The sequence below is a fragment of the Chiloscyllium plagiosum genome, unplaced genomic scaffold (assembly GCF_037043375.1).
Source record: "Chiloscyllium plagiosum isolate Xiang-an unplaced genomic scaffold, Cpla_swu_hap1 HiC_scaffold_31, whole genome shotgun sequence".
In the NCBI taxonomy this organism is placed as follows: domain Eukaryota; kingdom Metazoa; phylum Chordata; class Chondrichthyes; order Orectolobiformes; family Hemiscylliidae; genus Chiloscyllium; species Chiloscyllium plagiosum.
In genome coordinates, this window is record NW_028270169.1 from 74,000,306 (window position 1) to 74,020,255 (window position 19,950).

Below are 19,950 nucleotides of genomic sequence, written 5' to 3' on the forward strand. Positions count from 1 at the left end.
TGAACACCCTGTTTCTGCACTATAGGGACTCTATTCTATTCTCATGAAGAAGAATGTACCTGTCTCCATGTGTTCTGAATCTGTGGAATTCCCTATTCAAAATGCAGTGGATGCCAGGGCAATGAGCAAACTTAATGAAAAGATACAGATGTTTCATTTGCAATGAGTTGAAGGGTGAGAGCGCGCAGGCGGGAAAATCCAGCTGAGAGCGAGGTGAGCTCAATCATCATTGTATTAAATGGTGGAGCTGGTTCGAAGGGCTGCATTGCCTCTCCTGTGCCCAGTGCTTATCTTCTTACGGTAATAACTGGAAAGCTGAATCCAAAAATCACCACCTTCACAAAATGCAGGATACTCAGGTGGATTAGCGTTCCAAACTTAGATAGTGAGGAAGCGAGTAGGAGATAATGATTTTGCAATTTTAAACTGAGGGGACACAGTGATTTATGGTGTTCGACTGTGTAGGACATTCACAGCGTCCAGAATACTCTGTTGGGAATATCTATCCTATACTTTACTACAAAGCCAAGGTCTCTGACAATGAAACCCAAAACACCGCCTCCCCACGTAACCTGATAAAAGACCTGAGAAGTCTGGTTGAATTTAGAACACAAAATGGAAAGCGGGAAGATTAAATCCAATCCAGATCCTGTGCTTAAACAAAGGAGACTACAATATGATGAAGCAGGAGTTGGCTAATGTAGACTGGAAGCAAAGATTTTAGGGTGGGACAGTTGACGGACAGTGGAGGAATATCAAAGCAATTTTTCAAAGTGCTCAGTAAAAACATGTATCAGTGAAAAGGAAGGACTGTCGGAAAAGGAGTAATCTGCCATGGGTGTCTAAGGAAATAATGGAGTCTGTCAAATTGAAATTGAAGGCATACAAATTGGTAAAGACCAAGGAGAAACCAGGAGATTAGAAAAACTTCAAAGATTAACAGAAAGCTTGATGGGATTACGGATAAAATGTAATGAGTAGCTATCTCCAGGGCCAGAATAGCAGTTTACACTGCTGGAGGGGAACCTATTGTGTGGGGAACATATGGCCTCTGTAATTGTTGAAGCACTTAACTGTTACCATAGAGATAATCCTGATCAAGTTAAAAATCACAGCACACTCCAAAAACTTGTATTTCCAAATAAACCTGTTGGACTATAACCTGGTGTTGTGTGGTTTTTAACTTTGTCCATCCCACCCCAACCCTGGCTCCTCCACATCAGAATCCTGACAGACAGCCCCACTGAAACTGAACTGCCTGTCAGATACCTGACTGAGCCACAGGGGTGTGGGGGAGGGGTGTATGGTTTAACCACAAAGTGCTGAACTGAACAAGACTTTTTAACTGCTGTTGCCATGGAGATAATCCTGAGAGATAGTCTCTATTCAAAGTCACAAACCACAAAGGTAGAAAAATGGGAGGCGTACACCGGACAGGCGGGGAGTTAACCTGATGTTGTCTGAAGGCATTTTGCACGTAACTACCATGTCTCATCAATAAAGACTCTAAAGAAGACCTCTCAGAGTTCTGTGCCCAGTTATTCCTACCCAGCAGGGTTCAGGAATATGAGTACACAGTAGTCAGTCTTCACAGTGGAGGATACGAAGAACATGCCGGTAATTGATAAGGAGACTGAGGAAGGTGAGGACCTATAAATAACCGTTATCATGAAAGAGTTAGAGCTGGGCAAGCTAATGGAGCTAAAGGTAGACAAGTCTCTTTGCCCTGATAGAATACATCCCAAGATACCAACAGAGTTAGGGGGAGAAATAGCAAATGCACCTAGTCATAGAATCCTACAGCAGAGACAGGCCCTTTGGCCCAAACTGGCCCATGCCGATCAGAATGTCCATCCACGCTAACCCCATTTCCCTGCACTTGGCTCATCTGCTTCTGAAACTTTCCTATCCATGTATTTGTCCAAATGTCTTTTACATGTTGTTAACAGACCCGCCTCAACCACTTCCACTGGCAGCTCATTCCATATACATACCACCCTCTGTGTAGAACAGTTGCCCCTCAGGTTCCCTTTTATTCTTTCTCCTCTAACCTTAAACTGATACCCTCCAGTCCTTAGTTCCCTGGGAAAAAGACTGAGTGATTCACCTTACCCAGGCCTCTCATGATCTCATACACTTCTTTAATATATTCCCCCTCGGTTTCCTCTGCTCTAAACAAAAAAGTCCTCGCTTATCCAACCTCTCCCTATAACTCAGACCCCTGAGACCTGGCATTATTCTTGTAAATTTCTTCTGCACCTTTCCAGTTTAATAACTGAAACCTACACTGCATCCATCACATTTCACGCGTTTTCCCCACGGCATTGGAACCGACGTGACAACACCAATGGATTGCAATCCATGATCGATAATTCACTCCGTTACAACAATCCCATTTTCATAGCTTTTTCCATGATGCAGGAATCCTTTTGTCTTTCTGGTTTCATGGTTTTGTATGAGGACAATTAACCAATCTGGGGTTTAACTGCTCCTGGGAAATGTGCCATGATTTTTTAGACTTTCAAAAACCAAATGAAATCTCTCTCTACAGTCATCACACTAACACGGACTTTGCTGTCTCAGTACTTTTTCCAGCCACACTGACATTTGAAATATTCGTCTCTGGACAGAATGCACACCTTTCCTTCCAGATGAAAAGGCCAATGATATCCAGATCGGCACAGATCCAGTGACTATCAAAACTGAACATGAAGTTCAATGTGTATTTCTCAACTACAAATTCCCCCTTTCAGTACTCTACAACAGAGAAAACAAAGTGCTGGAGATCCTCAGCAGGTCTGGCAGCATCTGAAATGGTGACAGATGTAGGAAACATTGCAGCCTTGAAGAAGTGTTTCGATAATCACACCAGGCATGTGTGCTTGATGACCGGTATGGAGAAGATGGGGGCATTGTGTTCAACAGTTTTATACCAGAGACTCTGACCCCATTTTATTCCGTGTTTCTCTGAGATTCCCTCTTTTCAGAAGCAGGCAGGAGTGGGAAGCAGTGGAGAATGTAAATGATGTGTAACCTTCCTAGTGAGAGGATTCGAGTACCGGAGCAGGGATCCCTTTCTGGAAGGGCCTTGGTGAGACCACACCTGGAGTACTGTGTGTACCTTTGTTCCCCTTTCCCAAGGAAGGCTCTCCTGGTTACTGAGAGAGAGTAAAGGAGGGTCACCAGCCTGAGTCCTGGGATGTGTAGATAGTTAAGGGCTGCAGATGCTGGAAGTCAGAGTTTATACAATGTGGATCTGGGGAAGTGCAGCAGGTCAAGCAGCAGAGGGGCAGGAAAGTTGATGTTTTGGTCAGGACAGTTTGTCAGTCCGGATGAATAGTCCTGACCCGAAACATCAACTTTCCATCCCCATCGTATCCATGCTGGTCATCAAGCGCCTATTTATTCTAGTCCCACGTTCTGGCACTCCGTGTAACATCTTGGTGTGATCATCTAAACACTTCTTCAAGGCTGCAATGTTTCCTGCATCTGTCACCATTTCAGATGCTGACAGACTTGCTGAGGATGTCCAGCAATTTATGTTCTTATTGTAGATTTCCACCATTTTGCTGAAGCACATAGAGTCATAGACATGTATACAGCTCCATATTTTGTTGACTCACATTTCTGAGATGGCAGGACTGATGGCTGAAGAGGGACTCAATCCTCGTTTAATCCTCCTTTTCTTTGGCTTTCTGAGCTGCTGACTACATCACTAATATTCTACCTCCCATTCCCTGACCCGAATCTGACCCATCTAAGCCGACACTTGATTTCCCAACCCCCTGCCAGACTAGTTAAAACCTCACCAATGGAACTGCAAAAGCCCCCATCAGATTTGTCTCAGCTCTGCCCAGGAGTAACCGGTCAGGCTGGTATAGGTCCCACCCAGAAACAGTCCCAGTGCCTGAAGAATCTAAACCTTTCTCTGGTACACCATTTCCCCAGCCACACATCCAGCTGATCTACCCTCTTATTCCTGCTCTCAGTAGCACATGGCACTGGGAGTAAGTCTGACCTTATTACATTTCAGGAGCTACATTTTAATGCATCTCTGCTCTCCCTATGTCTCGCTTTCCGGCCCTCATCCCTCTGTTTAGCGATGTTGTTGGTATCTGTGTGTTCCACCACCACGGGCTGTTTAACTTCCAGCTCCAGAAAGTCCTGCAGCCGCTCCATGATATTGCGGATCGTAGCTTTATGGAGGTAACATACCATCCTGGATTCATGCCTGTGGTCACAGCAGTGCCCGCCCTAACCCTGAGCATTGAATCCCCTGTCACTGTAGCCGTGTTTCCTCTCTTTCCTCCCGCTCTTTGCAGCGTAGCTCTCTGTGGTGGCATGACCCTAGCTGGTGCTGATTTCCCGAGAAGCTACCCCACCCATTCCCGCCCTTACAGAATCCCAAGCGGGATACAGTATCTGTATGAGAAGGGGATGACCACTGGGGACTCCTGCACCCCCTTCCTGAGCCTCTTACTTGATCTGATGGTCATCCATTCCCTTTCTGCCTGTGTAGCCCTCACCTGCAGTGTGACTAACTCACTAAACATGCTGTCCATAACATTCTCAGACGCTCCACAGTGAGTCCACTCACAGCTCCAGGTCTGAAAAGCAGTTTCCCAGTAACTGCAGATGGACACACTTGCAGCACACATAGACGTCAGGCACACTGGAAGCGTCCCTTATTTCCCACATTGTACAAGAGGACCACACCACGGGTCTGAGGTCTCCTATCACAACATCTCTCTACATTCATCTCGTTACTCCCATTAAGAAAATTTAAACGAGTGAGCAACCTTCCTTCACTTCAAACATGTACATTATAATAAAAAAAAACCTTTACTTCAGCAGATATGTCATACTTTAAAAACTTAAATACTCCGCAGGTATCACTGAGAAATTGGCTGTTCCCATTGGGACCACGTGAATTACTGAATGGCCTGAACTAAACTTGAGTTTCAGCTTCACCTTCTCCCAGTCTCACCTCACTCTGTTTACACCCAACTCCAAAACACTCTCATTGAGCCAAGCAGCACTCTCAGTACAGCCCTGTCATTTTCAATGTCTGCTCATACCTACACTGCCCTCAGCCTCCTGTACTGTTCTAACGCATCTCAATGGGAGCTCAGGAACAGCATCTCATCTTTCAGTTCAGCCCTTTGTAACCCCAGAGTCAACATGGACTTCAGCAGTTTCTGGATGAACAGACAGTTGTCAGAATCTGGAATGTTCCACCTGAAATGGTGCTGGAATTTGAGTCCACAAGGAAATTCAATGAGAAGCTTGCAGGGAATTGGAAGTAGGGAGTTTACAGTTAACATCATGAAGTGGGTGACTGGGACTAAATCTGGCATTTGGATAAATCTGTGCTCTCTCTCAGGCCAATACCTCCTTCCACAGCTGCAGGGCCAAGAATTGAACACATACCCAAAGGGTGATCTGACCATGAACTTGAACATCTTTCTGCTTTTTGCTTGACAAAACTATTGGTGATATTTTCCCAGACTGAACAAACCTTTCTCGTTCCATAGTTAAATGCCAATGATATTCAGATCCTGATGACTCCGCTGACTGTAGAAACTTGTTTTTGAGATCCCAGTCTCAATTATTCTCAATTAATATCCTAGAAAATGAATTCGCAAAACAAAGCTCACAATCAGTGCAAGATGAATAGTGAAGGCGAACACTTCTCTTGGTATGTGTTTGATGTGTAAACACTCCTCTTGAAATCACCCCGCTCCCCCCCCCCCAAAAGAGGACATGTGCATGCGCCTTGCTGTACCTTGCCCCAAATAAAGATGGCGGCCATAACCCAGGACCTCTCACTGCATGAGGCCCAAGCCATCTTCCCCTTTGCTGCAAATGTGGGACCAGGATTTTCTAATTCAGATTAACGACCTGCACAGAGTATGACTAAACCCTCCCAGTCTACACTGATACATCTCATCCGGTTTCTGCTGCCACTCTCCCCTTTCCGCCTCCTGCAAACACCAAGGGTCATCACGGGTTCTGTGACCTTTCATCAGAACCGAAAACAGCTGGGAAAAGTAGAATCCCTATAGCGTGGAAACGGGCTCTTCGGCCCAACAATTACACACCCACCTTCCGAAGTTCATCTCACTCAGACCCATTCCCCTCCCTATTACTCTCCATTTCCCCGGAGTAATGCACATCCCTGAACACTACGGGAAATTTAGCTGGGCCAATTCACTGAACCTGCACATCTTTGGACTACAGGAGATAGGGGTTAAAGGGTAAATAATAGGTGGGGATAGAGTGCAAAGAGAGACAGGAACATTTGGAAAGACAAAGGAGTGAATAACGATCTGGTGGAAGGGTGGAAAGCTGTTAGTGGAGGAGACAGGAACCTGGTAGCATCTCAGTAGCGGTGGTGGAAATGGTGACTGATGAGTTACATTGTGGCTGCAAAAAGGTCCCGGAGCTTCAAGTTGCCTGTCACTTTAACACACAAGACTGTTCCCTGTCCAACATCTCTGTCTCATGCTTACTGCGGTGTTCCAGTGAAGCTTGATACAAGCTGGCAGAACACTCCAGAACATACCAAATGGTCTCCTATTTCAAGGACTGCAATTTCCCCTCCCATGTGGTCAACAATGCCTTCCAGTGTATCTCCTCCGCTTCTCACATCACTGCCTTTGAACCCCACCCTTCCAACCCCAACAAGGATGGGATCCCCCCACTCCTCACCTTCCACCCAGATACAACACATCATCCTCTGCCATTTCCACCACCTACAATCAGACCCCACCAGAAATATGTTTCCCTCCCCTCCCCTTTCAGCATTCCACAGAGACCATTCCCTCTGTGACTTCCTCGTTAGGTCCACGCTCCCCACCAACCCATCCTCCACTCCCAGCACCTTTGCTTGCCACTGCAAGTAGTGTAAAACCTGTGCCCACACCTCCATCCAAGGCACCAAAGGATCCTCCCACATCCAGCAGAAATTTCCCTGCCCACCCAAACACCTCAACTATTGTGTCCTTTGCTCTCAATGTGGTCTCCTCTACACTGGGGAGTCAGGACGCCAACTTGTGGAATATTTCAGGGAATATTTCTGGGGCACATGCACCAACCAACCCCACCACCTTGTGGCCGACCACTTCAGCTACATCACCTCCGCCGCCACGCTGCCAAGGACATGCAAGTCCTGGGTGTCCTCCACCCCCAAATCCAAGCCACCCCACGCCTGGAGGAAGAACACCTCATCTTCCACCTTGGAACCTTTCAACCACACGGCATCAAGGTTTCCTCATCTCCTCTCCCCCACCTCATCACAGATTCAACCCTCCAACTCGGCACTGGCCTCCTGAACTGTCCCACCTGTCCATCTTCCTTCCCAATTATCCATTCCACCCTCTCACCACTACCCCATCTACATCTACCTAGTCTCTTCGTAGCTCCCTTCCCCCCAACCCCAAACACCCCTCCCTATTTATCTCTCAGCCCGCTTCCCCCACTCCCACATTTCTGATGGAGTGCTTACATGCCCAATATGTCAATTCTCCTGCTCCTTGGATGCTGCCTGACCTGCTGTGCTTTTCCAGCGCCACACTTTAACACAAGCTGGAAGAACAACACCTCATCTCCCAGTCAGGGACCCTACAATCCTCTGGCTTCAACATCAAATTCAATAATTTTAGGTCCTGAACTCTCCCACGTCCTAGTGTCTTTGCCCCTTACCCCACACACCAGGCCTTTTTATTACATAGCCTGGCATTACACACTACCTATGGTTAGCCACTAACAGTCCCCATAAACAGCTATTCACCCTCCCCCTCAGATCGTTATCCACTCCTTTGTCCAACTGCTCCTATCTCTCTCTTTGGACTCTATCCCCCCTATCATTTACTCCTTAACCCCTACCTTCTGCATAAAAACCAACATTTTTTTCTCAGTAGCATCAGTTCCTGAGGATGTCACCGAATCCAAAATGCGAACCGATTTCACTTCACAGATGCTGCCAGATCTGCTGAACTTTTCCAGTACTTTCAGTTGTTGTGTGTGATTTACAGCATCCACAGTTCTTTCAATTTACCCGGAGTATCTAATTCAGCTCTAGCAGACTGAAACAGTGTTTATCAACCCTCCCAGTCCACACTAACTCCATCTCTCTCCCAGTCTCTGCATTCTCTCCCACTCCCTTCACACTCAGAGTCCTCCCTCACAGTGACACTGCGCCTGCAAAGCTGATGGTCATGTGTTGGCCTGCTGGACCCACCCCTCATTCACTCCCATTGGCTGGAGGATCATGCCAACTCTCCGATTGGTCTGAAGCTGTGTCAATCAGCCAGGCCCCATTGTGACCTGAGTGGTGGGATCCTCCCAGGTGCATCAGAGGCTGAGGGGTGACCTCATAAAGGTTTATAAAATCATGAGGGGCATGGGTAGGATAAATAGACAAGGTCGTTTCCCTGGGGTGGGGGAGTCCAGAATGAGAGAGCATAGGTTTAACATGAGAGGGGAAGAATTTAAAATGGATCAGAGGGGCAATTTTTTTTCCCACCGAGGTTGGTGCGTGTATGGAATCTTCTGTCGGGAAGTGGAGGATGTTGGTACAATTATACCATTTGGCATCTGGATGGGTATATGAATAGGAAGGGTGCAGAGTGATATGTGCCAAGTGTTGGCAAATGGGACTTAGATTAGGTTGGGATATCTGGTCAGCATGGACCAGTTTAACCAAAGGGTGTATTTTCATGCTGTACATCTCTACAGCTCTGCCCTGTGATGAGCTTCATCATTCACAGTGAATGAGGCAGTATCACAGAGCACAGGGGCTGGGAGCTATTCAGCCCATTGGGGCTGTACTCTCTCCCTCTGGAGATGGTACCAGTCAGTTCCAACTCACCTCCCATTTGGACATAGCCTTCCAAATCCTTCCTTAAAAAGTTAAATTTCAAATTTGTTTTGACAATAGCTACTGAATCTGCATTCAGCTGTCTTTCAAACTGTTCCAGATGCTCAGAACTTAGTGAGTAAAATAATCTTCACATTTTTAACCTGCATAATTTGCCAGTTACCTGAAAGTAGTTACTAAAAATTGTGACGTTAAAAATTTCTCACTCTGTCTCTCTATAAATGAAATATCCTGGAAACAAATCAACTACTGGTCGAAATCACTGCTTATCCTTCTCAGCTCCAAGGAGAATTGTCTGACCTTCTGCTAACTCTCCATAAAAGAGAAACCTATCTTAATTTTAATTTATTAGTGTCGTAGAGATGTACAACACAGAAACAAACCCTTCAGTCCAAATTGTCCATGCCGACCAGATATCCTAAATTAATCTCGTCCCATATGCCAGCACTTGGCACATAGCCTTCTAAACCTTTCCCAATCACATATCCAATGAGATGCGTTTTAAATGTTGTAACTATACCAGCGTCCACACTTTCTCTGGCAGCTTATTCCATACACGTATCACGTTCAGCTTGAAACTTTGCCCCTAATATCCCTTTTCAATCTTTTCCCTCACGCCTGTGCTTTCTAGTTTTGGACTCACCTAAACATGAATAAGACCCTAGCTGTTTGCCTTATCCATGCCCCTCACGATTTTATCAACCTCTATGGTCACCCCTCAGCATCCGATTCTCCAGTGAAAACAGCTTCAGCCTATTCAGCCTCTCCCTTTAGCTCAATCCCTCAACCCTGGAAACATCTTTGCACATCTTTTCTGAATCCTTTCAAGTTTCACAATATCATTCCGATAGTGGGGAGACCAGGACTGAAAGCAGAATTCCAGATGTGACTGAATCAATGTCCTGCACAGCCGCAAAATGACGTCACAACTCCTGTACTCAATGCACTGACCGATAAAGGCAAGAATACTAAACACCTTCTTCACTACCCTGCCTATCTATGATTCCACTTTCAAGGAACTATGAACCTGCACTCCAAGATCTCTTAGTTCAGCAACACTGCCCAGGACCTTCCCATTAAGTGTAGAAGTCCGGCCCTGATTTGCTTTTCCAAAATGCATAACCTCACATTTATCAAAATTAAACTTCATCTGCCACTCCTCAGCCCATTTGATCGGAGTCTCATTGTACTCTGAAGTAACTTTACTGTCCACTGCACCTCAAATTTTGGTGTCTACTGTAAACTTACTAACCATAGCTCCTATATTCACATGGAAATCATTGATATAAATGACAAAAAGCAGTGGACCCAGCACCCAGCCTGACAGCATTTTGCTCACCACAGGCTTCCAGTCCTAAAAGCACCCTCCACCAAGACACTGACTGCTCAGCAAGGTTAGAGCTCATGGAATACAGGGAGAACTAGCCAATTGGGATCCAGAACTGGCTCAAAGGCAGAAGACAGAGGGTGGTGGTGGAGGGTTGTTTTTCAGACTGGAGGCCTGTGACCAGTGGAGTGCCACAAGGGTCGGTGCTGGATCCACTACTTTTCATCATTTATATGAATGACTTGGATGTGAACATAGCAGGCATAGTTAGTGAGATGAAACCAAAGTTGGAGGTGTAGTGGACAGAGAAAACAATTACCTCAGAGTACAACGGGATCTTGATCAGATGAGTGAATGGGCTGAGGAGTGGCATTTGGGGAAATCAAATCTTAGCAGGACTTATACACTTAATGGTAAGGTCCTGAGGAGTGTTACTGAACAAAGAGACCTTGGAGTGCGGGTTCATAGCTCCTTCAAAGTGTAGCCACAGGTAGATAGGATAGTGAAGGCGGCATATGGTTAGAACATTAAGTACAGGAGTTGGGAGGTCATGTTGTGGCTGTACAGGGCATTGGTGAGGCCACTATTGGAATATTGCGTACAAATCTGGTCTCCTTCCTATCGGAAGGATGTTGTGAAACTTGAAAGGGTTCAGAAAAGATTTACAAGAAAGTTACCAGGATTGGAGGATTTGAGCTCAGCTGGGGGTTGAATAGATTTTGAATAGACTGGGGCTATTTTCCCTGGAGCGTCGGAAGCTGAGAGGTGAGCTTATAGAGGTATTTAAAATCATGAGGGGCATGGATAGGATAAATAGACAAAGTCTCTTCCCTGGGGTGGTGGATCCCAGCACTAGAGGGCATAGGTTTAGGGTGAGAGGGGAAAGACTTTAAAAAGACTTGTGGGGCAACGTTTTCACAGAGGGTGGTACGTGTATGGAATGAGTTGCCAGAGGAAGTGGTGGAGGTTGGACGAATGCAACATTTATAAGGCATCTTGATGGGTATATGAATAGGAAGGATATGGGCCGGGTGCAGGCAGGTGGGACTACATTGCGTTGGGATATCTGGTCAGCATGTACTGGTTGGACCGAAGGGTCTCTGCTTGTGTGTTGTACATCTATGACTCTTTGATCTTCCAAACAATGTTGTATCCAAATAGCTAGTTCCGCCTGTATTCTATGGTGTTGAACTTGCTAACCAGTTTGTTATGTGGAACCTTGTGTCTTTCTCAAGTCCAAGTTAATGACTTCCATGCACAAAGCCATGCTGACTATCCCTAATCTTTTCTTGCCTTTCCAATGACATGTAAATCCTGTCCCTGATAATCCCTTCCAACAACTTGCCTGCCACTGACTTCAGGCTCACCGGTCTATAGTTCCCTGGCTTTTCCTTACTACCTTTCTCAAATAATGATTTGGAGATGCCAGTGTTGGACTGGGGTGTACAAAGTTAGAAATCACACAACACCAGGTTATAGTCCAAACGTTTTAATTGGAAGCACACTTCCAAATAAACCTGTTTGACTATAACCTGGTGTGTGATTTTTAACTTTCTCAAATAATGGCACCCATCTTCCATCACCTTGTCTGTGGCAATCGATGATACAAATATCTCAGTGAGGGGCCCAGCAATCACTTCCCTGGCTTCCCACAAAGTTCTGGGATACACCTGCTCAGATTCCTGGGATTTATCCACCTTTCTGCTTTTTAAGACATCCAGTAGCTCCTCCACTGTAATATGAACAATTGCCAAATTATCACTATTTATTTCTCCAAACTCTCTAGCTTCCATATCATTTTTCAGTAAAAACTGATGTGAAATACTTACAGAATCTCTCCCACCGCCTGCGGTTCCATAGACAGCCTTACTGATTTTTGAGGGTTGCTATTCTCTGCCTGGTTACTCTTTTGTCCAGCCATCCCTTTCCCTGGAAATAACCTCCCGCAAACAAATTTTGCAAGTTCTTACCTTGTGCCATCGAAATTGTCCAATTTAGAAGGCTACCTATTAGATCTGGTCTATTATTTTCTGTAACTATTTTAAAGCTAGTAGAATTATCAGAGAATCCAGATAGCGTGGAAGTGGGCCATTCAGCCCATCACATCCACACTGAACATCAGAGCCTTCTACCCTACCCCTATAATGTTGCAATTCCAATGAGCAATCCACCTGGCCAGCACATCCCTGAACACTATGGGCAATTCAGCCTGGATAACCCACCCATCCTACACATCTTTGGACAGTGGGAGGAAACCAGAGCAACCAGACGAAACCCAAGCAGACAACCACAACAAGGTGATCATCCCTTTCTTATTTCCCAATTCTATCCAAGTAACTTCACTGGAAATATTCCCAATATCCTCCCTGAGCACAACCATAAAGGTATCCCTAATCCAAAACGCCATTCTGCCTCCTCTCGTCCCCCTTTCTATCCTTTCCATTGCACCCTAGAACATTAAGCTGCCAGTCCTATCCATCACTGAGCCACGTTTCTGTAATATCCATGACATCCCAGTCCCATGTTCAAAACCATATCCTCAGCTCATCTGCCTTCCCTGACGGGCCTCTTGCACTGAAATAAATGCAGTGAAACTGCTCTGTCCCACCTCGTTCTGTGCCTTGCCCTTGCCTGCCTTGACTGTCTAACTTCTCAACTGTACCAGGCTCAGACATACCTCTTCTCTCACTATCCCTTTAGGTTTACCCCCCACTCCCTCACTGGTTTAATGCCTCCTGAGTAGCACTAGCAAATCTCCCTGCCTGGATATTAGACACCTTCCAATTCAGGTACAATCCATCCTTCTTATGCACGTCAATTCTAACCCAGCAGAGATTCCAATGATCCAAACATGGCAATCCTTCTCCCCTGCACCAGATCCTTAGCCACACATTCATCTGCTCTATCCTGCTGTTCCTACTCTCACTAGCATGCGGCACAAAGAGTAATCCAGATATTACTACCCACGAAGACCTACTTTTTATCCTCCAGGATAATTTGCTATATTCTCTCGTCAGAACCTCATCCTTTCCTCTTCCGATGTCATTGGTACGAATGTATAATGAGCTCCCACTGATCATACTCCCTTTTGAGAATACTCTGCTCCCTCTCCGAGACATCCTTGTCCCTGGCACCAGTGAGGTACCACCCATTCTGATGTCTCACTGTCAGCTGCAGAAACGGCAGTCTGTGCCCTATACCAGAGAATCTGCTATCACCATCGATCACCAGGAACCTCATATGCCTCACATTACATTGGAGCCAGTCTCTGTACCAGTACCTTGCTTGTCAGTGCGATATGCCCCTGAGAGGGTGACCTCCGACGCTTTCCGAAACAGTGTACTTGTTTGAGATCAATCAGCCGGGCCCCATTGTGAGGTAAGTGGTGGGATCCTCTCTCTCTCTGCCCTGGGATGAGCTTCATCATTCACAGTGAATGGGGCAGTATCACAGAGCACAGGGGCTGGGGCTATTCAGCCCATTGGGACTGTACTCTCTCCCTCTGGAGATGCTGCAAATCTGTCCCAACTCCCCTCTCACTTGCCCAAAGCCCACTAAGTCCTTCCTTAAAAAGTAAAATTATAAATCTGTTTGAGAACACCTGCTGAATCTGTGTCCAGCTGCCGTTCAGCCTATTCCAGGTGCGCAGAACTTACTGAGTGAAATAATGTTCCCATTTTCACTCTGCTTTATTTGCCAGTTACCTGAAAGTAGTTACGAAAAATTGTGATCGTGCTAACAATTCCTCTCTCTCTGCAAATTAATTGTTTGGAAACAAATCTGCACCTGGTCCAAATCACTGCTTAACCGTCTCAGCTCCAAGGACAATTATCTGTGCTTCTGCTAGCTCTCCACAAAAGAGGAACGCATCTTAATTTATTAGTGTCATAGAGATGGACAGCACAGAAACAGACCTTCGGTCTAATTCGTTCATGCCGACTCGGAATCCTAAACTACTGGAGTCCCATTTGCCAGCTATTGGGCCCTATCTCTCAAAACCCATCCCATTCACGGATGCCTTTCAAATGTTGTAACTGTATCAGTCTCCACTACTTCATCTGGCAGCTCATTCACACACACACCACACACAGCTTGAAAACGTTGCCCCTTGGATCCCTTTTAAATCTTTGCCCTCTCAACTTAAGTCCATGTGCTCTTGTTTTGGACCCACCTCACCTGGGGGGGGGGGGGAAAGACCCTGGCTGTTCACCGTATCCATGCCCCTCACGATTTATAAATCTCCATAAAGTCACCTCTGTCTTTGACTCTTCAGGGAAAATAGCCCCAGTCTCTCCCTGTAGCCCAAATCCTCCAACCCTGGCAAAGTCTTTGTCAATCTTGTCTGAACTCTTTCAAGATTCAGAACATCCTTCCCAGAACAGGGGATTTTGAACTTAAAACAGAATTCCTGAAATGGCTTAATCAATGTCCTGTCCAGCCACAATATGATGTCCCAGCTTCTGTATTCAATGCATCGACCAATAAATATAAGCATACCAAACACCACCTTCACTAGTCTGCCTATCTGCGACTCTACTTTCAACGAACAATGAATCTGAACGCCATGGTCTCTTTGTTCAGCAATACTGCGAAGGACTTTACCATTACGTGTATATGTCCTGCCCTGATTTGCCTTTCCAAAATACAATAGCTCACATTTATCTAAATTGAACTCAGTCTGCCATTTTTCGTTCCATCTGAACAAGATCCTGTTGTATTCTGAACTAACCTTCTTCGCTGTCCACTACACCTCCAATTTTGGTGTCTTCTGTAAACCCACTGACTATATCTCATATATTCACATCCAAGTCATTTATTTGAGGACCGAATATCCATTCCTGCAGGACAATGCTGCTCATACGCCTCCAGTCGCAAAGCAACCCTCCATCACCACCCTCTGCCTCCTACCTTCAAGCCAGTTTTGTATCCAAATGGCTAGTTCTCCCAACATTCCATGTTATCTAACCTTGCTAACCAGTCTGCTTTGTGGAACATCGTTCAGTGTCCACATAGACAACGTCCACAGTCTGCCTTCATCAATCATCTTTGTCACATCTTCAAAAAAATTCAATCAAGTTAGAAAGAGAGAATTACTCACACAAAGTCATGTTGACTATCCTTAATCTTTCCTGGTCTTTCCAAATACATGTAAATCCTATCCCTCAGAATCCCTTCCAACAACTTGCCTACCACTGACTTCAGGCTGCCTGTTCTCTTGTTCCCTGGCCTTTCCTTACCACCTTTTTAAAATAACAACACTTGTCTTCCAGCAACTCACCTGTCACAAACGATGATATAAATACCTCAGGGAGGGGCACTGCTTTCCTAGCTTTCCACAAATTTCTGGGATACACCTGATCAGGACCCAGGGATTTATCCACCTTGATGCCATTTAAGACATCCAGTATCACATCCTCTGTAACATGGACACTTTTCAAGTTATCACTGTTGTTAACTATCAAGTTCTCCAAACTCTTCAGAAAAGAGTAGCATAGTATCTCTCCCACCTCCTGTTGTTCCATAGATGGCCTTCTTGATCTTTAAGAAGTTGTATTCTTTGTCTGTTTTTTCTTTTATCCTTGATATATTTGTAGAATCGCTTTGGATTCTACTTAAACCATTTCCTTGAGATATTTCATGTTCCCTTTTTGCTCATCTGATTTCCCTTGAGTATATTCCTGTAAAAACATGAACCTGTACTCCCAATTCCTCCGCCTCTGCCATATCTGCTCACAGTAGAAGCAATTCTACTCCAGGACATCCCAGAAAGGATTCCTATTTCAAGGACTGCATTTCCCTCCCACGTGATCAACAATGCCCTCCAATGCATATCCTCCACTTCCCGTACCTCCGCCTTCCCCCCACCCCTCCAACCACAATAAGAATATAATCCACCGGTCCTCACCTGCCACCCCACGAATCTCCAGATACAGCGCATTAACCTCTGCAATTTCCGCTACCTACAGTCAGACCCCACCACCAGGGATATACTTCCCTCCCCAGCCCTTTCTATGTTCCACAGAGACCATGGGATATTTGGTGCTGATGTGCTGCCCCACTGATACCTCAGTCACTCACCCTGCCCAATGGTCTAGTGATACTATCGCTAGATGGATAATCCAGACAACCAGATAACGTTCTGGGGCCTAGAGTTTGGATCCTGTCACAGCAGACAGTGGAATGTGAATTCAATAAAAATGTGGAAGTAAGAATTTATTAAAGACCATGAATCCATTGTTGATTGTTGCAAAAAAAAAAACCCATGAGATTCACTAATATCCTTCAGGGAAGGAATCTGCCATCCTTACCTGGTCTGACCTACATGTGACTCCAGACCAACAGCAACGTGGTTGAATCTTAACTGCCCTTGAGGCCCAGCCAGTGACACCCTCATCCTGTGAGTGAAGTTAAAAAGGTCAAGTCTTGTATACAATCATACTATTCTTACAGATAAGTGATCTGTTAGTAAATTTACTTCTCAATTCCCGGCTGACTATTTATTTCTCAGTTCCACCTGCACAACTTGCCTGGATGTACTTCCAGGAATATCCTCCTGAAGCCCAGCCATAATGTTATCCCTCATCAAAACCATCTCACCCCCTTGCTCTGTTGCCCCCTTTCTATCCTTGCTATAGCATCTATACCTTGGAACATTAAGCTGCTGGTCCTAACCATTCCTAAGTCATACCTCTGTAATTGCTGTAATATCCCAGTGCCATGTTCAAAACCATACCCTGAGCTCCTCTGCCCGACCTATCGGGCCTCCTGCATTGAAATAAATGCAGTGTAACTGCTCAGTCCGACCTCATTCTGTGCCTTGCCCTTGCCTGCCTTGACTGTTTGACGCCTGAACTGTACCAGCCTCAGACTTGGCTCTTTCCTCACTCTCTCTTTGAGTATACCTCCATTCCTTCACTGGTTTAATGCCTCCTGAATAGCACTAGCAACTCTTCCCTTTCAGTGCAGGTACAATCCATCCTTCTGATGGAGGTCAATTCTACCCCACAAGAGATTCCAATGATCCAACAATGTGAACTCTTCTATTCCTATGTCATTGATACCAATAAACAACAGCCTCCCCTCAAAATGGTTATTCTCCCCTTTAAGAATATTCTGCTCCCTCTCTGTGACATCCTTGTACAAAAATTACACATTCGAATAATAAACCTTACACTCATCAGGTCATCATAAAAGGATTACATGACACATTGAAGGTTTGGGGAGACCTTTTGAGAGAATGTGATGATTCAAAGGAGAATTTTTAAGCAGCAAAAGGGATTGATCTGGAACGCAATACTCACAATGCGAATATCCAGGTCCTGATGTACTGAGTAATTCAGAGTTTGGCAGAACATTTACTGAGATTACCATCTGAATGTCCACCTGTAATATCCTGTAATACAAGTTTATAAAATCTGTCACTCTCAGTTCAAGTTAGAAACCCACACCATCCCCTCCTCCTGGCGCAGGATTACTGTACATAGTTACAACAGGTCATCAGGAAGGGGAATGGAGTGTTTTGTTCAGAGGGTTTTCAGTATGAGAGTTTGGAGTATATACCTGAGAGTAACATGAGGAAGTGGTGGTGAGACCACCATATCTGCAGTAATGAGAGCAGTTTTGGTCCCTTTAGATAAGGAAATGTGTCACTTTATTGGAGGCATTTCAGGGAAGATTCACTCGTAGAAAGTGCGGACTGCAGATGCTGGAGATCAGAGCTGAAAAATGTGTTGCTGGAAAAGCGCAGCAGGTCAGGCAGCATCCAAGCAGAAGGAGAATCAACGTTTTGGGCATAAGCTGAAGGGCTTATGCCCGAAACATTGATTCTCCTGCTCCTTGGATGCTGCCTGACCTGCTGTGCTTTTCCAGCAACACATTTTTCAGCAGGGAAGATTCACTGGGATGATCCCTGGTTTGGAGAGATTATCTTTTAAATAAAGGCTGAACAGGTTGGGACTCTACTCATTGGATTTTGGAGAAAGAGAGGTGATCTCATTGAGACAGATGGGATTCTTAAGGGGTTTGACAGGTTAAATACTGAGTGGATGTTTCCGAGTGTTAATACTGAAAAGAGAGTCTGGAACCAGATTCTGGGTCAGTCGCGGAATCAAGGGTTCTGCTTCAGATTCGTCAAGTTTAAGGCGACACAGAGGTGGGTAAGGGGTTTCAGTAGCAATGGAGCTGGGGTGAGGTGGAGACAGACAATGTTTAAGAGATTGGAATTCCCTGGTGTTTGGGATTGTGCAGATGTCTGATCAGAAGGTCACCTTAGGGTCAAATATAACAGCAATATTGTGAAGAACGTATTTCTGCCTCAGACAGTTACCAGGGAGAGGGAGAGGCTCAGCAGTAAGAGAAAGGAGTTTGGAATAACAACTGAAGGCAATGGGTTTAACCGTTACAATGTTTCATTGGAGGAAACTGCAGCTAATCAAGTAGTGGGAATGTGATAAGCAGTTTGGTAACTGAGTAACAGTGGAACAATGGAGAGGGATGGTGGGGAGGGAGAGCTGGGCAGTGTCAATGTACATGTGAAACCTAACATGGTGCTTTTTCACAATGTCAACTCCTGGCAGTATGTAGGTGAGATACAGGAGAGAGCAAGGATAGATACTGGAGGGACACCAAATGCAAGGAATTCAGAAAGGAAAGAGAGAGTGGAAATGGAGCAGGATTTTCCAAAAACCATGAGGTCAAAAGGAAGTTTTTCAAAGAAGGGGAGAGAAGGGCATAACCAGAAAAGACAGACAGCCAGAACAAGGAACAATATCTGTGAATCGGTGAGGAGGAGGAGGAGACAGAGTGTTGGAAAGTCTGTGGTTTAGCAAGCTTTGGGTAAATTGTAAAGATGAGCTCTGATAAGGCTTAACAAGAGACTGGAGAAAGATGTAGGTTTAGGACAAAAACCAGGAACACCACGTGAGGCAGTTTGGCTCGGTGGGCTAGTGGGAGGGAGGGAAGCAGCAGATCGGATTATCTCAGTCATGGTGACAGAGAAACTCCATGTGCTCCTCACTCATGTTATTGGAGGGGAGGATAGAGGAGACAGGATGATGGACAGTGTTTTACAAAGAAACAAATCCAGGGTTAGTGATATTTAAAATGAGTGAACAAACCTGATGTGTTTAGCTTTTATCCAGAATATTAAAACAAACGACTGAAGTCCTGGTTCGAATCCCATCTTTATAGATGGTGGAATCTGAATTCACGAAAAAATAACTGGAATTAGGAATCTCCTGATTTCCATGAAACCATTGTCAATGGTAAAAAAAAATCCTGCCAACCTGACAGCGGCCCAGCCAGCTACTCACTGTACTAATCACTGCAAAGTCTCAACACAGGAATGAAACTGGATGGACCATGTGGCATCTAACAAGGCACCAGAAATTACAACCACAGAATCAGCCCTCTCGATGGTGCAACGTCCTCCTCACTAACATATGGTTTTTGGTGCCAAAATGTGGAGAGCTGTACCTCAGACTAGTCAAGAAGCAGCCTGACATAGTCATATTCACGGAATCATCCCTTACAGACAATGACCAGACACCACCATCACCATCCCTCGATATCGAGAGTGTGGTGCTGGAAAAGCACAACAGTCAGGCAGCATCAGAGGAGCAGGAGAATCGACGTTTTGAGCCTCAGCCCTTCATCAGTCTGATCTGGTGTGCTTTTCCAGCACCACACTATCGACTCTGACCTCCAGCATCTGCAGTCTTCAATTTCTCCTAAAATCTCTGGA

At 45.4% G+C, this 19,950-nt stretch overlaps 1 long non-coding RNA gene across 5 annotated transcripts in view; it reads right to left on the bottom strand.

Annotated features, from left to right (window-relative positions):
- LOC148142002 (uncharacterized) overlaps window positions 1-19,950 on the bottom strand; it is a 972,588-nt gene that overhangs the window by 949,694 nt on the left and 2,944 nt on the right. For 3 of the 5 annotated variants that reach the window (XR_015752231.1, XR_015752230.1, XR_015752227.1), the window contains exons 3-5: window positions 19,325-19,407; window positions 17,510-17,601; window positions 16,517-16,603 (exon numbers count right to left, since the gene is read on the bottom strand). This is a non-coding gene — a long non-coding RNA (uncharacterized LOC148142002). Of the gene's footprint in view, window positions 1-5,518; window positions 5,627-16,516; window positions 16,604-17,509; window positions 17,602-19,324; window positions 19,408-19,950 lie in introns of all 5 variants that reach the window. The other 2 variants (XR_015752228.1, XR_015752229.1) reach the window with 2 other exon arrangements.